This window comes from Mustela erminea, chromosome 12 (assembly GCF_009829155.1).
Source record: "Mustela erminea isolate mMusErm1 chromosome 12, mMusErm1.Pri, whole genome shotgun sequence".
Classification (NCBI taxonomy): domain Eukaryota; kingdom Metazoa; phylum Chordata; class Mammalia; order Carnivora; family Mustelidae; genus Mustela; species Mustela erminea.
The window spans coordinates 71,647,236-71,671,244 of NC_045625.1; the positions used below are offsets into that span (position 1 = coordinate 71,647,236).

Genomic DNA, 24,009 nt, shown 5'->3' on the forward strand with positions numbered 1-24,009 from the left:
TTGCACCACATGAGAGTTATAACCTCAAAGAAACTACTTTACAGAAGTTAGTGAGGTATAACCCGCAACTCATTTTCCAATGTTAGAAAGTTTATTGTTATCTATTGCCACAATAATGTTGTTCTCCAAACATGCCAAAGCTATTTGGCTTGAAACGATATTACCTTATTATTTGTTTTGAGTCTACAGGATCTGGGTGGTTCTGCTGACCTGGCCAGGTTTGGGTAATCTCAGCCAGGCTCAGGTGTGTGTGTGCACACTGTCAGCCAGTGTGTGGGTTGGGGACTGGTTCATCTAGGTAGGCCCTAGTTGGGATGATTAGGTCTTTTGAAAATCCAGAAGGCTAACCCAGCCATGTTCTCAAGAGAAATGTGAAAATCTCAAGTGCTTACCAATCCTCTGCTTGCATCCCATTTGCTAAAGCAAATCACTGACCAAAGTAAGTCACATGAAGAAGCCCACTGTCAGAGGGAGAAGGCGCTACAAAGCCACAGGACAAAGAGTACGGACACACTGATTGGGGTTCTTCGTGTATTCAATTGACTCAATTGACTAAATTTTAGGAACTTATCCTAAACAAAATCTTTTGGCACTGGATAATTCAAGGCTCTCTATCTCTATCCTTTAGGTAAAAACATACCTTCATTAGAGCACCTGGTGTCTACCTTTGGCACAGGTCATGATTCCAGGGCTCCCCACTCAGTGGGGAGTCTGCTTCTCTGCTCTTCCTCTGGCTCATGTGCTTACTCTCTCACACTCTCTCTCACTATCTCTCAAATAAGCAAAATCTTAAAAATATGTGTGTTTGTGTATATATATATATACACACACATACATATACACACACCTCCATCAGACCATACAAAGCAGTTAAACAAATGAGAACAGCACAGTTTGTGTTATTTAATCTCATCTTTATAGATGTGCCTTCATTAGATTTTGGCAAGTTTATCATATATTGGGAAGGGTATAGAGCTGAGAAGAATGTGGATAATAAGTCATTTAATCTGCCAGTGATGTGGACTGCTAAATGCTAAAAATATGTATTTCTGAAAGTTACAACATTCAAAAATCACTAATGAGGTCAGGAAAACCGAAACCAGAGGTTGCCATAGCAAAATTTCCCACGGTATTTGTGATTACAAATTAGGCTATTAAGTGACTAGCTTACTATAATGATATAAAAGTGGTAAAGTCAACATCCCCCTAAGGACTGTGAGTTCTACAGTTCCTGACTTCTGTGGGTTTAAATGTGTAACCTGTCATTGCACTCAAGTAGCTTTTGCATTTAATTATTTTGGTGGAGAAAGTAAGAGAGAGGGACAGAAGGAGGAAGTAAGAGAGAGGGAGGGAAAACAAAATAACTGAACATATCACTTCTCAAAACTCACCTTTATATTTTGTTTATAATATTATGTTTCCTGCTTTGTCCCCTATTCACAACAGGGAGCAAGTGGGATCAGCCTCCTTTCTGCCACTCTAGCTTTCCAACTGAAAGGAGGGGGAAAATGTTGTATCATTCCAATGTGGGATTGATCTATCCAGAGGACTTTACACCCCCTAAAACAGTTAGCCATATCTTGCTGTCATTCAAGTCTCCAGCTGCGGACTATTTTACTTCACACACCTGGGGCTCAAGTGGTGGCGCATAGCAATTCTAAAATACAGTATGGTCTCAAACAGTAGCTTCCTAAGTTATGTTCTTGCTTTTCCCTCCCCATTCACCTCTCCTCCCCAGTCAAAGGATCAAGGCCAAAGACTGGAAAACACCTGTTTGAGAGCTTCTCCTACTCCCAGAATTGTTAAACATCTTATATGAGCAGTAGAATCTCACAGTGAAAAATGTGAATGACATTGTTTCCTGACAGATTATTCCTTTCTGGTATCCCAACTTCCCTCAATTTCTTATAATGCCAGAAATGAAGAGATGTAGAGTAATTTTTTAGAACATAGAAGGAAATAAATATGGAAACTGATTTTAACTTAAAGTTTCATCACACTCAGAACATTTGGCATTAACTGGAGGATTTTCTAGCCACGAGGTTAGAGAAATGACTAAACACAGACCCTGCCTTGAGTAACTCATTGTCAAATGACAATTCTGAGTTTTTAAAGGGCGACCAGAACATCACTGTAGATGTTGTTCTCTATGTGCTTAGCAGAGGCCCAGGTAGAAAGAGAACAGCCAGTCCTGAGGCAGAGAAAAGATCAAGGAGGGCTTACCATCCCTGCTGAACTCTGGCTGAAGCCAGGGAATGTTGGAAAAAGCACTTTCCACATGTGATGTCTGGCCAGGTGCATAACCTTGGTGAACAAATGTATGCAACCTGGGGCAAGTGAGTTCACCTCTCTCATCTTAGTTTCCTAACAAGTAACATGAGAATAATGGGAGATAAAACCTAATAAGGCTTTTGTGGGGTCGAAATGAGTTGATCTGTATAAAGTGTCTGGCACAGCTCCTGCGTAATGATCATTTAATAACCATTAGGTATTACTATTGATTGTTGTTGCTAAACTGTGTTAGTGTTTGGTGCTGCTAAGTATTACCCTAACATGTTGCAAGTAGTATCTCATAACCCTTGATATGCATACTATTATTACCCCCATTTAGCATAAGAAAATACTAAAGGATGCAGCTGTCAATTAGGTTTGAACCTCAGTCTTACTTCAACTCCTATGCCCTGCACTGTAGTATAGTGATTGCATCATTCTGTAATTGCTATCACTTTAGACATAGGTCTCTCATCCCAGCCTATGCCACCATACAGTCAGCAAGATGAAAGCTGAAACACTGGTAGGGGAGGGCATGCACAATGAAGCAGCATGAAGTACTTATTAATAACTTGGTAGCAAGAAAAAAATAAAGTCACGCATGGGAATTAGAAATTATAGCAGTCTGTAACCATTTAGCATTGGGGCAAATAAAGTCATGATTGAATGGCACGGAAAGTTAATACGATGTAAGAAGACAATGCAATAGGTAATTATATATTAATAATCCTAAGACATCAAGAGAAAGTCAAATAATGTTCATCTTTATGTTTAAGAAATGAGGGATGTGTGATATATTTTAAAGACCTATTTCTACCCAAAATACAGATATTTCTAAAATTTATGGTAATTAAAGGAATAAAGTCCACTTACACACAAAAAGTCTTAGAGGGTAGGAAACAGAGACTCAGAAAGGTTAAGTGACATGTCCAAAATCACACAGTTAATTAGTGCAGAGCTGAGACTTCAGCTTTGAATTGTTCCTGAAAATTCTGATTGTTTGATTGACTGGTTAAGATCAATAGAGTTCAGTTTGGATCTCAACTTTGAAATCACGGCAAGCTTTAAAAAAAAAAAAAATCCCAATCCTTAAGCCACACCAGATTTGAATATTTTTAAAGCTCCCTGAGTGATTCTGATGTGCAGTTAAGGTTGAGAATCACTAATCTCACTCAATAATAATTCATAGGCTATCCACTAAGAGCCATATAATGCCTTAAGCACTGGGAATACAGAAAAGAATAACATTGTTCTTGCCCTCTGAATTCTCACACCTGCCAGACAAGCATATAAACTGATCACTATAAATCGGTGTGATGGATGCTAGAACTGAGTCAGGTATATTGGAATCATTTGGGGACCACTGGAAATAATCAGAATTTCTAGGGATGGGACCTGAGAAACAGGCATTTTTAAATCTCCCCAGCCGGGTTTGGCAAACACTACATTAGGCAATAACATCTTACCAGAATAGCCCCTGAGCTGTCAGTCTGAAGGGACACATCACATTTGAACTAGAAGAAGAATGAGTAAAGGGCATTCAGGCCAAGGAAAGAGTCTAGATATGGAGACACAAGACAGCATGGAGTGTCTGGGAAACTACAAATAATTCAGAGCATCTGCAAAGTGAAGTGAGATACAGGAGTAGACAGAAGATATATTAGACTAGGGCTAGGCAGGGGTGTGATGGTTTGGCAAAACCACACGGAGAAGCCTGCAGTTTATTCAGTGAACTAGTTTTTCGTTGTTCATTTCAAAAATTACATATACAAACATGACTTGTATTTATTAAACATATCTACAACTATCATTAGGTAATATCTCAAGGCATAGAATATACTATGGGAGAGGTTCTTTGTTAATAATTTGAATAATCTTCTTCATAATTTCTATTTATTTTTGGCTTATTCTTTGTAAGATCTAATTAGGTCACGATTGTTTTTGCCTCACAATGTGACTAATAAAGAGCTTATACAAAGAGAAGGCAAAGTTCCAGTTCTGTCCTTGTCATTATTCCTTTCCATTTTTCTTGGAGTTAATATGGTCAAAATCAGATGACAATATGTGTAAGTCAGTAAGCAAATTCACAAGGGTTTTGCTTTCTATCAGTCTGTGTTGTGGAATTTCCTCTGTCTCCTTTGGTTACCTCAATTCCAAATATGACCCACAGACAGAATACAGGTATCGGTGTTACTCCCTATATTAATATTAAATGGTAATATATATTAATTTCTTATTTCTTTAGAATTGTGCATGTTTGAGTATGTGTGTGTATCCTAACATTTCTTTTTGTAATCCATCAGGTTATCCTGAATACTCCTTTTAGAAAACACTGCTGTAGTGATAGATAGTGCATGATGGAAGAGATCATGATTCAAAGAGTAAAGAGATCACTGATGGTAACTGCAAAGGACATCCAATACTGGAGGTGGGAGACCAATTAGGTAGCTCCAGCATAGAATAAAGTGAGCAAGGATTAGACTAGGGCAATGGGAACAAGAATGAAGAGAAAAGGAAGTATTCTAGAAACATTGAGAAAGGGAAGTTCTTGGGCCGCATTGATTTGGGTGTGAGAGAAAAGGGAAGAATCAAGTGTGGTTCCAAGTATTCTTCCATAGAGGATCAGGTTATCAAATAAACAGTGACAGCAACACTGGCAAAGATATCTGTAACTGGCTGTGTGTTAACACAGCAACTTTCAAAGCTTTCAAGGCTCTTCCATTCCTTCTCCTTGTTTAGAATTCAACCATTTATGATCTCTCATAATAAAGTCCATTATAATGCAGAGAAGCTTATTCCTTACATACACATGAGAAGCAGGCCCAAATCCCCTCTTTACACCATCAATCAGAGCAAACTAGCTCCTTCACACACCTTCCACCTTTAGAGAGATTTAAATCATGAGATACAATCAAATGAACAGATGAGCCTCTCAGTCAGTATTGGTATCTTCATTGCCATAGGTGCAACTGGCCATGGTGATGTATTATATATTTTTCATGTTAGGTATGTCTTCCAGGTTTGTCAAAACTCAAATTTATTTTGCACTCAACTGCTGTCATCCCAATAACGTTATTCATTGTTAGCAATGACTCTCTGTGCTGTATCACAAACACAGGACATCACACATACAGTTCAAGAAGGAATTAGCAGGATAATATCTTCCCCTATCACGTGAACAATTACTTACTTTCCCTTTATTTCCTCTCATTTTTTTCCCATGACACACAATGTGTACAGTTAACATACAATTGTGCTGAGTTATGACACTTTAGATACTTTCATCTTAGAGATGTTAAGTGCTGATACTAAACTTTATAAAGCCAGTTCTGCTATCTCAAAGTGAGATATGAAAGAGGAAGCAGTATCTCTCTTTAGGTGTCATTATATCACATATCATATTGTTTTGTATTCTATTTTTGATATAAGATATAATTACATTAATTGCTATATCGAAACAAGATGTGAAGCCTCTCATCTCAGAAGAGTCATAAAACTACTAAGAAGACTGACACCGTCCCAGACAGGAGCTCCCCTGACAAAGGGGAACAACACTTTTCTACCTTTCCAATAATTTTGCAACCACAGAAATATGATTCTCACTTAGAAGAATTAATAAGTGGCTTTTATCCTCTTCACCTCTAGCTGTGAAGTTGAATGATCGATGTACTTGGTAAGGCAGCACAAATGTGATGTTTACTGGTGAATATGTATCTATTGAGCAGAATTAAAAGCCAAAATTTGCATAAGCCTGTGCCCTCCTATTCTTGATTTTCTACACTTGAAATGAAGCCTTAGTGTACTAGGTAGGTAGTAATCTGTTCTGTAGTTTTCCACATGTAGAAGTCCAGACTCAGGGTGGAATAGAAATAGGAAGAAGCCCATTTTGGCTTCAGGTCTAGTAAAGAAGGCTACCACTTTGGGGTCAGCTGTCATTCTGAAACATTCAACAGCAGAGTCAGGTAACAATGATGGCAATTCAGTAAAGCAAGAGAAACCAAGGTGACATAGGAATGAGGCTACCAGGAATACCACAGCAAAGATTTTATCTATTCCAGTATTTCCACAACTTAGGGAGCACAAGAATTACCTAAAGAGTTTATTATAATGCAGATTCCTGGGCCTCACCCCCAAGTTTCTGATTCAATAGCTCTGAGATGGAGCCCAGAAATATACTACAACAAGCTCTCAGTAGTTATTGATTCGGCCAGCCCTTGAACCACACTTTGAGTAGCAATGATCTATGATTTGCAGGAAAAATGATCCCCAAGGAAGATAGACCCAGACTCTCCATTCCCCAAGAAACAGGTAATATTCTCGGAAATATCTTCCTGAGACCAACTGGTGCAAATGTATTTGGAAAACAACAGTGCAGTTTCCTGTTTCCAAAAGGAGGATGGAATCTAATAGTTTGTATCAATGGACCAATCCTTCTGCCCTTACTACGTGGTTTTGTAACCATCCTTCTACTAAGAGGGTGAATATATTTCCCTGCCTTTTGTTTGGGGTTTGACTATATGTGTTACTTTGGCCAATGGGATGTTAGCAAATGTACTGTGACCAAAGGCTTGAAAAACCCTTGCCTGGCTGGCCTCCTCTCTTGTACCTCTGTTGCTACATGCCCCTGCTAGCCAGCTGGCTCCAGAGAGAGGATGAGAAACTTGGCCAATAGGGCCTAACTGCCCTTCTGAGCCCAGCTTACATCAGTCAACTGACCACCAGACATCTGAGTGAGTTCGGCCAAGAACAACAAAGCCACCCAGCCAAGATCAGCTTCTTTCAGTCAACCTTCAATCAACTTGCAGATCTGTAAGAATCTGTAAGAGTTTGACATGGTTTTCATGCAACATATTTTGTGACAATAGTAAACTGATATAGTGTCCAGGATGTTGCCTTTGGTAGCAAGGACTTAAAGAACAGCAGGAGTCATCTATAGCCATAGAAGTGAACTCTGAGTAGTCCCTATGAGGTTGATAAGCACTATTTTTTTGAACCTTAAATCAAGAGACTTTAGGAATAAAAAATCAGTCTGAAGAAAGTCTTACACCCAGTTCTGTGACTTTTAGATTAGAAAACTGAGGCTCAAAGAAAATAAGTGTCCTAGCCAAGGTAACAGAGTACAATAACAGGCTAGAACCAGGCTTTCGACTCTAAGACCTGAGCTTCATTTTCAGACTTTGTGTTTTTTTCCTTTGCAGTCTGAGAGAAAATCTAAGCCTTTTAAAAAACTGCCATTAGCCATTCAGTACTATGTGTTCCCACTCTCCTTCACTCTCTCAAGCCTATGAAACAGTCACTAATAATTAGGAGTAGTGGGAGTTAACGCCCATATCTTTAGGATACTGAATTATACCTATAGCTGATAGTAACTGTGACCAACAAGAATGAACTATGACCAGTAACAATTATTCCCTAAAAAGAAAACAAATAAATTATACCATTAGGTGAACAGTCTTTGTTTATAAGGGATAGAAACATATGCACTATGTTTTGTTAAGTTCTTCCTTATTTACATTTTTGTTCCAAAAACATTTAAAATAAACTGTTAGTTTTATAAGAATATATTTTGTAAGGTCGCCTGGGTGTCTCAGGTTAAGCCTCTGCCTTCGGCTCAGATCATGGTCTTAGGATCCTGGGACCCAGGCCCGTATCGGGCTTCCTGCTCAGCAGGGAGCCTGCTTCCCTCTCTCTCTCTACCTACTTGTGATCTCTCTCTCTCTCTCTGTGTCAAATAAATAAATAAAATCTTTCAAAAAAAAGAATATGTTTTTTAAGAAAACAGGGATGTTTGATTGATTGGTTGATTGGTTGGTTGGTTTTTCTTTTTTCTTCCCTTGAGAAGTGTGGAAAAGATGGTTCTATTTCTTTTAGACTGTTCTATGGCCTATTTTCACTCCATTCAGTAGCAGGTGATGGCAGTTCTCCCAGCAGGTCCTGATACACATGGCCAGGAAAGTCATAAACTGACACTTTGGAGAATTTATCTCCAGATATTAATGTGATCAAGATCATAAAAAATGTCCGCTACCTATAGATGCTAGGTTGCTAGGTATAGTACAAAGATCATGAATCAGAAGGCATGGAGCCTCCACTTAATAATAAAGTAATAATTATAACTATCACTTTTAAGAATTTATTTCATAAATGTTATTGTCCAAAAAGCATTTTTCATATATTATATAAAAATATTCCTTTGCTCTTTCCCACATACATTAAAATATTGCTTGAGTATTATGATCTCTTTTATATACAGAAACTGAGATTAAATAATTTGCCCAAGATTACAAAAAGAATAAATGGCAGAGTGAAGATTCAAATCCAGGTCTTTTCTATTCCTAGGGCTATACTTAGAACTAATAGTCCATGACTGCCTGGGATCATTTTACATGGTTTGGGCGAGCACATTTTGTCTCTATGAAATATTTTCCTCATTTATAAGTGCTAGACAACAATACACCCATTTCAGATGATTTTTGAAAGAATCATATGTGTGGAAGTGATTTTTTTATTTTTTTAAATTTTTAAAAAAGATTTTATTTATTTATTTATTTATTTATTTATTTATTTATTTTTAAGATTTTACTCATTTATCAGAGAGAGAGGGGTGGAGAGAGCAAGCACAGGCAGACAGAATGGCAGGCAGAGGCAGAGGGAGAAGCAGGCTCCCTGCCGAGCAAGGAGCCCGATGTGGGACTCGATCCCAGGACGCTGGGATCACGACCTGAGCTGAAGGCAGCTGCTTAACCAACTGAGCCACCCAGGTGTCCCAAAGATTTTATTTATTTGACAGAGAGAGAGCACAAGCAGGAGGAGCAGCAGAGGGAGAGGGAGAAGAAGTTTCCTCACTGAGCAGGGAGACCAATTCATGGCTCGATCCCAGAACAATGAACAGATACTCAATCACTCAACCAGCTGAGCCATCCAGGTGTCCCAGAAGTGCTTTTTTAAACTACAAAATGTTATCCCACACTGGGCTGTAGAGCCAAAATTCTTATGTGGACTGTTTATTCCATAGAATGCAGCAGACAGAGGACGGTCAATAGGTCTTGTAGATGCCCTACTCTAAGTTGACAGAAAAACCTATGGAAGATTGTTCAAAGGATATCCAAAGTTGACCCCTTCTGTCCTGGTTTGTTTTCACAAAACAATAAAAAATCGAAAGCAGGGGAACTTTGGTGACCACAGACTAACCCTACTTGACCTTCCTCTCTTCCCAGTTTTCCCAAAGAAGGCACCAGAGGCTATGAAATTAAGTGTCCCTCTCAGTTCAAACTAGAAGTGGCACCCATGTCTCTCCAGGACACAACACCATCTCTTAAGATACTTTAACATCATTCTTGTTCAATAACTAATTTGGCTGTGTGTTCTGCTTTAATTCTATAGAAAAACTACTCATCTAGAAAGAGGTAGCTTAACTAAGGGGGAATTTAATCTTCATGAACCTCTTAGCATTTCCAGACTCAATAAAATTTTGAGTCTACCTTAATGAGAAATAAACTTTCTCTTTATATCCATCCCTTTAGAAAAGAAAGACATCTCTTTTTTACACACTCTCTGAATATGATACTTTCCAAGTCTTTGTGTTTTTTTGTTTTTCCAGTCAGTAGTACTCCTGGCTATTTCAGATCAAAGGGGAAAAGAATAATGCTTCAGGAGAAAACATGAAAAGTCTCAGGCAATTGCCATTTTCTAATGCTCTGAGGTGATCACAGCCAAGTACCCAGCCCACCTGTCCCCAGAGGGCTGTGAACAGCCCTACCATCCAGTTCAATTTATACTTTGCCAAACAGCTTTGGCACATCTGCACTGAGAATGAGATCTAAGAGTTGCAGACAGTATGCTCTTTCAAACTCCATCATAGCCCACATTTTATTTTATTTATAAACGGACAAGCGATGTATGGTTGCAGTGTTAAATTCAAAGAAGGGGCTGTGCACTTGGCATTTACATCAGGTCAGGCAGCGGCACACCGCAACAAACAATAATGCGAATAGGAAACAAAGGGTCAGAGTTGTGTAGAGGTTTTTGTTTGGGTTTTTTTTTCCCCTCTATTATATACAGGATTAATAATAAACTCAGTGGGGCTTTTCCACAATGTATGCCCTGTTTCAAAGTCAGTGTGACCTGGTAATAATCTGCCCACCCTCAACTGTGGGAGGAAAAAGGCCATTAACAATACATTTCAAACAAGGTAGTTTAATATAGTGAGAGTTTATAAAGTAAAAAAGATGTTTAAGCTATGTAACCATTTTCTTCTTGGTTGAGAGTCTATCTTTTACCCAAATTTCTTCTGCTACATGCCCAGAGTCATATAGGAGTTTAAAACAAATGCAATGGTTAGCAGATCCAAAGATACCTAGAACTCTACTGAATAAAACATTACCCCCTCAGTGTAGATCAAAAGAAAACACTGGACCTAGAGCCAGTCATTGCTAAGTTAACCTTTCCAACATATCTTGATTAATCTACACCAAAAAAGCTGAAGGTATTTTTTAAATACACTTTACTTTTTAGAGAAGTTTTAGGTTCAAAAAAAAAAAAAAAAAAACTAAGTGGAAAGTACAGAGAGTTCTCATATAACCCCTGACCCCACACATGCATAGCCTCCCCCACCATCAACATCCTGCCCTATAGTGGTACATTTGTTACAACTGATGAACCTACATGCATACATCATTTTCACCTATAGTCCATAGTTTACATTAAGGTTTGCTTTTGCTGTTGTACATTCTATGGGTTTTGGCAAATACACAATGACACTATTCCCATTACACTATCATACAGAGTAGATTCACTCCCTTAAAAATCCTCTGTTCTCCTATTCATCCTTCCCTCTCTCTCCTAACCCCTGGCAACCACTGACCTTTCTACTATCTCCCTAATGTTGCATTTTCCAGAATGTCACATAGTTAAAGTCATATAGTATGTAGCTTTTACAGATTGACATTTTTTACTTGATAATATGCATATAAAGTTCTTCCATGTCTTTTCATAGCTTTGATCACTTGTTTCTTTTTAGTGGTAAATAGTAGTCCACTGTTTGCATGAACTACAGTTCATTTACCGTTGATTTATACACATTCTTGCTGAAGGACATCTTGGTTGCTTCCAACCTTTGGCAATTATAAACAAAGCTGCTATAAACATCAATGTGCAGATTTGTGTGTGAACATAAATTTTGAACTACTTTTGGTAAATATCAAGGATTGTGACTTCTGTATCATATCACAAGAAATGTTTAGTTTTATTTAGGAAAGTGTCAAACTGTCTTCCAAAGTGGCCACACCATTTTACATTCCCACAAACAATGAATAAAGTTCCAATTCTCCACATCCAGCATTTGGTATTGTCAGTATTTTTGGATTTTGACCATGATAATAGGTGTTTATAGTGGAACTCATCATTTTAGTTTGTAATTCTCTGATGACATGATATTTATCATATTTTCATATCCTTATTTGCTATCTCTACATCTTCTTTGGTGAGTTATCTGTTCAGGTCTTGTTCTATTTATTAGTCAGCTGCTCATTGTTGAGTTTAAATAGCTTTTTGTCCAAATACATAAAACAATTAGTAATAAACATAAAGTAATCAATAGTAATACAATAATAGTAGAGGACTTTAACACCCCACTTACATCAATAGATAGATCATCTGAACAGAAAACAACACAGAAACAATGGCTTTGAATGATACACTGGAACAGATGGACTGAACAGATATATTCAGAACATTCCATTCTAAAACAGGAGAATACACATTCTTTTCAAGTGCACATTGAACATTCCCCAGAATGGCTTACATTCTAGGCCACAAAACCAGTCTTAACAAATTCAAGAATATTAAAGTCATGCCATGTATCTTTTCTGACCACAACACTATGAAACTAGAAGTCAACCACAAGAAAAAAAATCTGGAATGACCACAAATACATGGAGGTTAAATAACGTGTACTAAACAATGAATGGGTCAATCAGAAATAAAAGAAGAAATTAAAAAAATATGGAAACAAGAGAAAATGAAAACAACAGTCCAAAACCTCTAGGATGCAGCAAAAGTGGTTCTAAGAGGGAAGTTTATAGCAATACAGGCTTAATTTAAGAAGTAAGAAAATTTTCAAATAAACTTCCTAACCTTGTACCTAAAGGAACTATAAAAAGAACAACAAACAAAATTTAAAACAGCAGAAAGGAGGAAATAATAAAGATTAGAGAGAAATAAATGACATAGAAACCAAACCAAACCAAACCAAACCAAAAACAATAGAACAGATCAATGAAACCAGGGGCTGGTTCTTTAAAAAAAATCAGTACGTTGATTAACCTCCAGCTAGAGTTAACAAGAAAAAAAAAGAGAAAAGACTCAAATAAATAAAATTACAAATGAAAGAGGATAAATAACAGCCAACACCACAGAAATACAATCCTAAGAGAATATTATGAAAAACTATATGCCAACAAATTAGACAATCTAGAAGAAATGTGTAAATTTCTAGAAATATATAAACTACCAAAACTGAAACAGGAAGAAATTGAAAATTTGAACAGAATAATAACAAGCAAAGAAATTGAGTCAGTAACCAAAAAACTCCCAACAAACAAAAGTCCAGGACCAGATGGCTTTACAGGCGAATTATTCAAAGATTTAAAGAATTAATACCTACACTTCTTAAACTATTCAAGAAAACAGAAAAGGAATGAAAATATCCAAATTCATTCTATGATGCCAGGATTACCATAATAGCAAAACTAGATAAAACACCACTAAAAAAGAGAACTACAGACCAACTTCCTGATAAACACAGATGCAAAAATTTTCAATAAAATACTAGCAAACTGAATTCAACAATACATTTAAAAAATCATTTACCAGGATCAAATGGGATTTACTCCTGGTTGCAAGGGTGGTTCAATATTCAGAAATCAATCAATGTGACATATGACATTAATAAGAGAAAGGATAAGAATGATATGATCATTTCAATAGATACAATAAGCATTTGACAAAGTACAACATCCATTCATGATTAAAAAAAAAAAAAAACCCTCAACAAAATGGCCTTAGAGGGGACATACCTCAACATAATAGAAGTTATATATGAAAAACCAATAGTTAACATCATCCTGAATGGGGAAAAACTGTGAGCTTTTCCCTAAGGTCAGGAACAAGAAAAGGATGTCCACTCTCACCATTTTTATTTAACATAGTACTGGAAGTCCTAGCAATAGCAATCAAACAACAAAAAGAAGTAGGGAATCGAAATCAATAAGAAAAAACTAAAACTTTCACTATCTGCAGATGACATGATACTATATACAGGAAACCCAAAAGACTACACCAAAAAACTGCTAAAACTGATACATGAATTCAGTAAAGTCACAAGACACAATATCAATATGAAGAAATCAATTGTACTTCTGTACACCAATAATGAAGCAGCAGAAAGAAAAATTAAGAAAACAGTCCCATTTACAATTGCTCCCAGAATAATAAGATACCTAGGAATAAATCTAACCAAAGAGGTGAAACACCATGTTCTAAAAACTGTAAAACACTGATGAAAGAAATTGAAGATCACACAAAGAAACAGAAAGACATTCCATGCTCATGGACTGGAAGAAAAAATACTGTTAAAATGTCTCTATTACTCAAAGCAATGTAAAGATTTAATGCATTTCTCTATCAAAATACCAACAGCATTTTTCAAAGAACTAGAGCAAAGCTGGAGATATCATAATTATAGACTTCAAATCATATTACAAAGCTGTAGTAATCAAAACAGTATGGTACTGGCACAAAAATAGACACAGATCAATAGAACAGAATAGAAAACCCAGAAATAAATCCACAAACATATGGCCAAGTAATCTTTGACAAAACAGGAAAGAATATCCAATGGGAAAAAGACAGTCTCTAAAAAACGGTGTTGGGAAAACTGGGCAACAACATGCAAAAGAATGATGAAACTGGACTACTTTCTTACACCATGCACAAAAATAGATTCAAAATGGATGAAAGACCCAGATGTGAGACTTGAAACCATAAAATCATAGAAGAATAGAGAGCACAGGGAATAACTTCTCTGACATTGGCCACAGCAACTTTTTTCTACATAGGTTCCCTGAGGCAAGGGAAACAAAGGCAAAAATAAGATAAACTATTGGGACCACTTCAAAATAAAAAAGCTTATACTGAAGGAAACAATCAACAAAACTAAAAGGCAACCTAAAGAATAGGAGAAGATACTTACAAATGACATATCTGATAAAAGGTTTGTATCCAGTATGTATAAATGACTTATAAAACTCAATACCCAAAAGACAAATAATCCAATTAAAAAATAGAAGACAAACAGACATTTCTCCAAAGAAGACATACAGATGGAAAGATGCTCATCATCACTTATCTTTAGGGACATGAAAACCAAAACTACAATACAATATCACCTCACACCTGTCAAGAATGGCTAAAATCAACAACATACAAAACAACAGATGTTGGCAAGGATATGGAGAAAGAGGAACCCTCTTTCATTGTTGGTGGGTATGCAAACTGGTGCAGTCAGTGTGGAAAACAGCATGAAAGATCCTCAAAAAGCTAAAAATAGAGCTATCCTATGATCCAGCAATCACTCTACTGGGTATTTACCCAAAGAATACAAAAAAACACCAATTCAAAGGATACATTTACCCCTATGTTTATAACATCATTATTCACAATAGCCATGATATGGAAGCAGCACAAGTGTCCATCAATAGATGAATGAAAAAAGATGTGATTATATAAGAGAGAGAGAGAGAGAGAGAGAGTGTGTGTGTGTGTTAGAGAGAGAGAGAAAGAGAGAGAGAGAGAGACATGAGATATTATTTGGCCATAAAAAGCATGAAATCTTGCCATTTGCAATGATATGGATGAGCTAGAAATATAATGGTAGGCGAAATGAGTCAGAAAAAGACAAATACCATATGATTTCACTTATATGTGAAATTTCAGAAACAGAAAAACCAGGCCAAGGGAAAAAGAGAGAGAGAGAAATCAAGAAACAGACTCTGATTTCTAGAGAACTAATGATTACAAGAGAGAGATGGGTTAAAGAGGTGATACAGATGAAGAAGTGCACTTGTCATGATTACAAGGTATTGTATGGAAGTCTTGGATTACTATATTGTACATCTGAAAATAATATAACTAATAATAACTAATATTTTTTTTAATTTTTTATTTTTTATAAACATATGTTTTTATCCCCAGGGGTACAGGTCTGTGAATCACCAGGTTTACACACTTCACAGCTAATTACACTGTAACTAACAATGTTAACTAACTGGAATTAAAATAAAAACTTTAAAAATTATAAAAAATAAAGAGTTTTTTGTATATTTTTGACAACAGGCTTTATCAAATGTGTCTTTTATCAATATATTCTCCCAGTCTGTGGCTGGTCTTCTCATTCTTCTGATAGTATTTGGGGGGGGAGGGATTTGAAACAGTCACATGTTTTTATTTTAGGATGTTATACATCACTTGCAGACAAGCAGCTTACCTTCCTTAGCCTTACTTATCCATAAAATAGGGCAAATAATAATACTTTAAGGGAGTTTCTGAGTAAAATGATAACGCACACAAATGTTGGCTAGTGATTATAGATGCAGAAGCAGTTGTAGAAGTAGGTCCTTAGGAGATTAAAGTGACAAAATCACATTAGGAAAATCTATTCCACCCTTAGAACTCTGTACTGAAATTTCTCTTCAAGTGCCTGCTCTCACACTATATAATCAGCTCCTTGGAGACAGGGACTACATCTACTTTGCAGAATCAAGGACAAGGTCTGGTTAAACAGTAAGTACTTAACAAGTGAGATTTGGGGTGGTACTCACCTGGCCTATAGTCTTAGAGAATCCACTGCACCTCCCTGGGTTTCAGTTTTCCCACCTGTCAGGTGAGGGTGGTAGACTAAAAGTCCTCCAATGTCCCTGCCTTCAGCCATTCAATGAATACATCTATCCCAATCTCTGATTAGAAATGGGAGATAGCTGCAAACGACATATCAGATAAAGGACTAGTGTCCGAAATCTATAAAGAACTTAGCAAACTCAACACCCAAAGAACAAATAATCCAATCAAGAAATGGGCAGAGGACATGAACAGACATTTCTGCAAAGAAGACATACAGATGGCCAACAGACACATGAAAAAGTGCTCCATATCACTCGGCATCAGGGAAACACAAATCAAAACCACAACGAGATATCACCTCACACCAGTCAGAATGGCTAAAATCAACAAGTCAGGAAATGACAGATGCTGGCGAGGATGCGGAGAAAGGGGAACCCTCCTACACGGTTGGTGGGAATGCAAGCTGGTGCAGCCACTCTGGAAAACAGCATGGAGGTTCCTCAAAATGTTGAAAATAGAACTGCCCTATGACCCAGCAATTGCACTACTGGGTATTTACCCTAAAGATACAAATGTAGTGATCCGAAGGGGCATGTGCACCCGAATGTTTATAGCAGCAATGTCCACAATAGCCAAACTATGGAAAGAACCTAGATGTCCATCAACAGATGAATGGAATAAGATGTGGTATATATACACAATGGAATACTATGCAGCCATCAAAAGAAATGAAATCTTGCCATTTGCGCCAACATGGATGGAACTAGAGCGTATCATGCTTAGCGAAATAAGTCAAGCGTAGAAGGACAGCTCTCACATGATCTCCCTGATATGAGGAAGTGGTGATGCAACATGGGGGCTTAAGTGGGCAGGAGAAGAATAAATGAAACAAGATGGGATTGGGAGTGAGCCAAACCATAAGTGACTCTTAATCTCACAAAACAAACTGAGGGTTGCTGGGGGGAGGGGCGTTGGGAGAAGGGGGCTAGGGTTATGGACATTGGGGAGAGTATGTGCTTTGGTGAGTGCTGTGAAGTGTGTAGACCTGGCGATTCACAGACCTGTACCCCTGGGGATAAAAATATATGTTTATAAAAATTTAATAAAAAAAATTAAAAAATTAAAAAAAAAAGAAATGGGAGATAGCATTAAGTGATATTAACTCTCTTTGGATGCCCACCTTCTGTATTTGGAAAAAGGACTTTATAATCTGGACCAATACTTGAGCTATTTCTCCACTTAGAAGAAAAAGCCTGCTTCCATGCACACTTGAAGTCAGAGTGTATGATTTGACTTCTGCACACTTCAAACTTTACAGCCTACACACATCTGGTCCCTGTTCCCTTTGACTGCATAGGCCCATCCTACTTTAGTAAAGGAGATTTTAAAAAAAAAAAAAAAGGCCACAGAGTAGGAACAGGATAAAGAACCACAGAAACATGAAATTACAAACCAAAGAGAACACCAAAGGAGAGCAATGTCCACTTTTGAGATTCCTTTCCAGAGCTGCCAGAAGTTGCTTCATGCTAGTGATAAAAAATTTGGGTGGCCCTCACAGCAAGAGCTGACCACTTAAGGATCTCATACAGAATTTTTTTCATATGCAATATCATCAGCCTAAACCACTTTTTCATCCACTAGTCCCCAAAACGGGTTTTTTTATGACTAACCTACACACTCACACACCTACATCCACCCACACATACCCACACACAAAAACATCTTGCTCCAAGGTCTGCAAGATGTGAAACCAGGAAAAGTGATTCTCTCCAACTCTGCCAAGTCAAAATAACTAAGTACAAGTGAGTTACCTTTTTTACTGTGGTCACAAAAGAAAGAACATGAATAATGAGCTTAGCAGCAAAATCATGAAAACTTGGGGCAATGTTTTTTGATGGATGTTCCACAATAATAAATAGAGTAGCTCTATTTTTAATTTCCCCAAAGATATAAATATAGTGAAGAGAAGGGCCATATGTACCCCAGTGTTCATAGCAGCAATGGCCACAGTCACCAAACTGTGGAAAGAACCAAGATACCCTTCAACGGATGAATGGATAAAGAAGATATGCTCCATATATACAATGGAGTATTATGCCTCCACCAGAAAGGATGAATATCCAACTTTTGTATCAACATGGATGGGACCGGAAGAGATTATGCTGAGTGAGATAAGTCAAGGAGAGAAAGTCAATTATCATATGGTTTCATTTACTTGTGGAGCATAAGGAATAACACAGAGGACATTGGGAAATGGGGAGAAGTGAGCTGGGGGAAATTGGAGGGGAGACAAACTGTGAGAGACTGTGGCCTCTGAGAAACAAAAGGAGGGTTTTGGAGCGGTAGGGGAGTAGGTTTGGGTGAGCCTGGTAGTGGGTATTATGGAGGGCACATATTGCATGGAGCACTGGGTGTGGTGCATAAATAATGAATTTTGGAACACTGAAAAATAAATAAATAAACAAAAAAATAATTACAACTATGAAGGCTTAGGAGGCTTGACAGTGAGGCCACAAGGTGTGTCAAACTGTGTTCAATAGTGTTTTATGGGTTATTTGATTCAAACATATTTTCAAACATATTTTAATAATTTAAACTGTGTTTAGAAAAACAAGATACAAAAAAGAAAAGAAAAATGAAAAACAAGATACAGAATTTAGTATGCAATTATCAGGTTATATGACACCGAAGATCACAAAAATTTAACTTATCCTGCTGGGTTAAACCATTTATTATTTTTTACACATATCAGAAGAAAGCTTTATGACTTTAATGAACTTTTATAAATGTATCATATTAATTAGAATAATTAAAGGTCTATACCTATGTTTTTTAAAAATCCCTCATGTAAAAGCACCCAGGCAAATACTTGCTATATCATAGGATGTTCTGCTGAGTCATGTACTGTAAAAGACTTAACACATGTCTATTTGGCACAAGCCCTTGACATAGCTCAGTAGTCACTCGTTCATTTATAATTGAACCTAACTGAATCGGTGACACATAGCATACTATAGATAGCTTTGATGTTTACTGTAAGTTAGGGATGACCTTCCTATTGAAGTTAAGAAATTCAAGCACTTATTAGATGTGGTTATGACTCAACTTGAAAACCAAACTTTTTCTATTGCTCCTCTTTTAAGTTTGTGGATCAGTTTAACTGAGGAATGTCCTGAGCTGAATCTATGCCATTAAAAAAAGGGTGACTATTAAAACTATGTGTCTGCGTGAGTAATGAATTCCATGATAGGGTAAACCAAACCAGACAGAAATAAGTTGGATGCTGAGTATATAATACTATAACTTTTAGTCATGAGCTCAGACTTCAAATTTTGGTGTTGACTAAAACAGTCTCCTTATTCTTACAGATTGGTCTTTTAATAGTAATTGTTTTAAATTTTAAATTTAAAATATATTTATAGAATTATTTTTTTTAAAGATTTTATTTATTTATTTGACAGAGAGAGATCACAAGTAGGCAGAGAGGCAGGCAGAGAGAGAGAGAGAGAGAGGAGGAAGCAGGCTCCCCGCTGAGCAGAGAGCCCGATGCGGGACTCGATCCCAGGACCCTGAGATCATGACCTGAGCCGAAGGCAGCGGCTTAACCCACTGAGCCACCCAGGCGCCCTAAAATATATTTATAGAATTAAAAGCAATTTTACATAGTTTGCATTTTAGAATTCTACACAAGATTTCATTTTTAGAAAGAATTTTGCTGCTAAAAAGAATTAAATCACTAGAGTGGTAAGAAAAACATTAATAGACTTGGATGCAAACCCTATTTCTGACATTTTACTGTCTGTGTAACATTAGAAAAATTATTTAATTAATGTCTTCTCTTTTGTTAAACAGGATAATAATCTATACCCTAAATATATAATAACCTTTCCATGTTGACATACCCACATGGACATACAAAATCTTATTATTAGTATTGGTTAGTAAATATGGAAAATAGTTCAAAATATCATGAATCCTCTGTAACAGCTGTGGACAGCTTCCTCCCTATGCCCAGAATCTCTCATAATGTAAGATATTGTCAAATAAGGACAAAAAGCTCAGAAAGGCCTTAGAATTTTTCACTGGGATACTTAATGCTGACAAAATTCTAAAGGAAACTATGTTCTAAGATTCTGTGTCTTTGATTTAAAGATATAGAATACATGGAAATATGCTCAAGCATTAAAGATAAACAGTTGTTATGTAATACGGCAGCTACTAGCCATATGCAGCTATTAAAATTTAAATTAACTGAGATTAAATAAAACAATATTCAGTTCCTTAGTCACATTAGCCACGTTTCAATTGTTCAACAGCCACAAATGGCTAGTAGTTACTATATTGAACAGCACAGATAAAGAACATTCCCATCATCAAGAGAAGTTCTATTGGACAATGCTTTCATAAAGCATCAAAGAGCTCAGGGATATAAAACGTATCCAATTAACCAAGAGGTGAAAAAAAAAAAAAGAATTCAGGGCTATAAAAATTATAGTTACAGAATAGAATATAAATATAACTTGATATTAAAATAATAATATAACAACACATAGACAAAAATAGATGGGGAAATGTGAAGTTTAATTTTTTCATCAAAGTAAACATTGGAACACATAGCTAAAAAGGAAAGAAAAAAAAAAAGACTCCAGTCTTTTATGGTGTATCCATACTGATTTGATGACAAACTTTAAAGGGACACTTTAGGAAGCTCCCTATTTGCGTTAAAGAGATTTATCTGAAGTTCAGCAATTACCTCAGTTTCACTTTATCTGCCTTTCTTGCTGAAACAATGCCAGTATGACTGAAAAGATGTATAATAAATGCTACTGACAGTTATTTTGGGATGTGGAATTTTGAGGGTTTTTTTTTTTTAACTTTCTTTTATAGTTTTGAATGTTGATGGACATTTTTATAATAAGCACTCAAAATTTTGGCAAAAACAATCAAATAATTCTTTAAAAAGAGATGCTTAGATAAAAATTAAAAAGAATATGGAGAAACAAAAAATAAGGTACATTAATAAACAAGAATATAAAACTGGAATGACTTTATGGTAATAAAATATTTATACATCTGAATAAGGATTAGAAGGCAACCATTTAAAAATGAAAAGTGGTTTTATTAAATTTTTTCCTTGAAACTTTTGGTATCTTTTTAACAATACAATTACATGTGTTTTGAATTGTTTTATCAGAAGCAGAGCTTCACTGCCATCAATCATCTGCACTCTGGCTGACATGAGAACTGAACTAATCACCCTGGCCTTTCATTACAAGTAGCCACCTAAGCATTTCAAAGATCCTGTTTAGGTTAAAGGAACAGAAGCAATGTTTTTGAGTTTTAGAGCTAAATGGACAGATCCTGGAGTGCAGTAGCTTCTGGAATTGGTAGGGTTGAGAAACAGCTATAATAGATCCAGATGTAACGAGAGTGATGAGATCCCATGGGGGCTGCCTAGAGAATACCAGTTTCCTGACATTTGAACAATTTTTAGATTCACCAACGAAAAACATAAGGTTCTATGTCAACATGGAAAGGTCCTTCAGAAACGTGGATGTACACATACACACATAATTTATCATTGAAAGAAGTTTTAGATAATGTTTTGTTCATGCCTAACCTACATTTTGTAGACTTTAAGAGTATATATAACAGAAGGACACTGCTCTCTATTCATTCTATCCTCCATGTCTTTGCTTATTTTGTTTCTTTGGTCCAGAATAATTTGCTACCACCCTCTCTCTTAAAATGCCCTAAGCCCAATCTAAATTCAAGGTCCAGGTCAATGCCACTTCACTCAGGAAATCTTCCTTGTGTTTCAACTAGAAATAATCTTTCTTTGCTTTAATCTCCCATATCCCCTTATTCCCTTATGAATTTATATTATGATTGTTGTCACACATATCTTATCCTTCCTAATGGATCATAAGCAACCTAAAGGCAAGATTCAAGTCAGGTTTACCTCTACATCTCTCTCTTCCCATCCAGGGTCAAGGAGTGTGACTTAAATACAGACACACTATGTAAATGCAAAAATGAAATATTTACAAAACAGGATCCATGCATTAGCTTTGCAAGATGCTTGTCAAAAATGTGTCCTATGTTCAAGTAAACTTTATACAACCTCCATAATCTATTCCTTTTTAGAATATTCATAATGAATATTAAAATTACTGAGAAGCGAAATGTTAAGAAACTTATTTTACTCTATTCAACTCCACATTAACACAGAATCCTTTCTTTCTTTCTTTCTTTCTTTCTTTCTTTCTTTCTTTCTTTCTTTCTTTCTTTCTTAGAATTACCCCATAGTTGACTCTGTTGGTACTCTGTCCATATCCCATCAGCCCTGTTGAGATCACTTATAGATACTTCCCTTATAAGTCAATGGCTTCTTACATCTCTCTGCCTGAGGCATTTTCTAGCCATTGGAGCATGTCCCACAGGCTCCGGAAAGCCCAGGAAGTTACTTCCTGGAGTAACCCATGAGAGATAGGAGTTGGAAAACAGTGACCCCAAATCCCTTACCCCTCAGTAGGGTAATTCTGAGTTATGCTCTACACAGTATCTCAAAGAGTCTCAACAGGACTGAGCAAAACAAAATAAATCCAAAGAGAGTAAAGACCCCTTGCGTGTTATTTGTTCAGAATGATGTTGTTGATGGAGTTTAGGTGGCTAAAGATTCAACATGAGTGTGACTGAAAAAGGGATAACTATATTTTCCTGAGAGGAAATGGACAATTCAGGTTATGTTACAAAAATATTACCCTTAACCCTTGTCATTATAAACATTTTTTAAACTACTTTTCTCTCAAAGGTAAAAAGAATAGTTAGAATAAAAACATGAGCAAATCAGGGCACCTGGGTGGCTCAGTGGGTTAAAGCCTCTGCTTTCGGTTCAGGTCATGATCCCAGGGTTCTGGGATTGAGCCCCACATCGGGCTCTCTGCTCAGCAGGGAGCCTGCTTCCTCCTCTCTCTCTGCCTACTTGTAATCTCTGCCTGTCAAGTACATAAATAAAATCTTAAAAACAAATGAGCAAATCAAATAAAATTCTTATCAAATTTAAATTTAAGATATTGGAAAAATTTGGGGGGCCACCTAAATTCTTACAGTTCTCAGGGTTTTAGAGCCTGTTCTAGTTCTAGTCCCAGTTCTAGCCCCAGTAACTAGTTGTGTTGTCCATTGAGACCCATCTACTTCAGTGACATCACCAGAAAGCTTTTCTTGATCCTCTCCCCAATCATTTGTGATCTCTACCTTTTTTAAATCCTTAGAACTCTCCATGCTGATGTTAACATGCTTAGCTTATTTTATGTCTCTTAACTTAAATGCCAGCAAGCTGAGGTCAGGAACTATGACCCATGCCATTGCATGTTCCAACACAACTCCCCCATAAGAGATGCCCCATAAGTATTTGACGAAATGCTGAATCTTGCGAAGACCAATTAGTCTTTGTAGAAGTGGATAAGAAATTTTTTAAAAATCTTTCTGCAGGCCTTTTCCTACTAATCTGGAGGCAGAAATAATTGGAAATTTTAAATGAATACTTGTTCCTTCAATTAGGGTAGCCCTATGAACAGTTCTGAAATATGCCAAGTTTTTCTTCCTCTTTTCTGTATCATTTCAACCAAAGTCCTCAATGTTCCCGAACTGTTTCTTTGGTGTCTAGGATACATATTATGTTTCTTTCTAAGCAAAAGAGCCCATAGCTTCTAATATTTTGCTATTTCACAACTAAAATTTATCTTTCCTATATCCCTTTCTTTTAGCATTCTGATTTCTAATAGAGACAATGTCTCCTTTACCAAAAATGTATGGGGAAGTTAATGTGTTAAACTAACT

General features: G+C 36.6%; 1 long non-coding RNA gene across 2 annotated transcripts in view; it reads right to left on the bottom strand.

Annotated features, from left to right (window-relative positions):
* Positions 1 to 944: 944 nt before the first annotated feature.
* The window catches only part of LOC116570509, a 31,495-nt gene continuing 8,430 nt past the window's right edge, over positions 945 to 24,009 (bottom strand). The window contains exon 3 of one of the 2 annotated variants that reach the window (XR_004277457.1): positions 945 to 1,491. This is a non-coding gene — a long non-coding RNA (uncharacterized LOC116570509). The remainder of the gene's footprint in view (positions 1,492 to 24,009) is intronic. The other variant, XR_004277456.1, reaches the window with a different exon arrangement.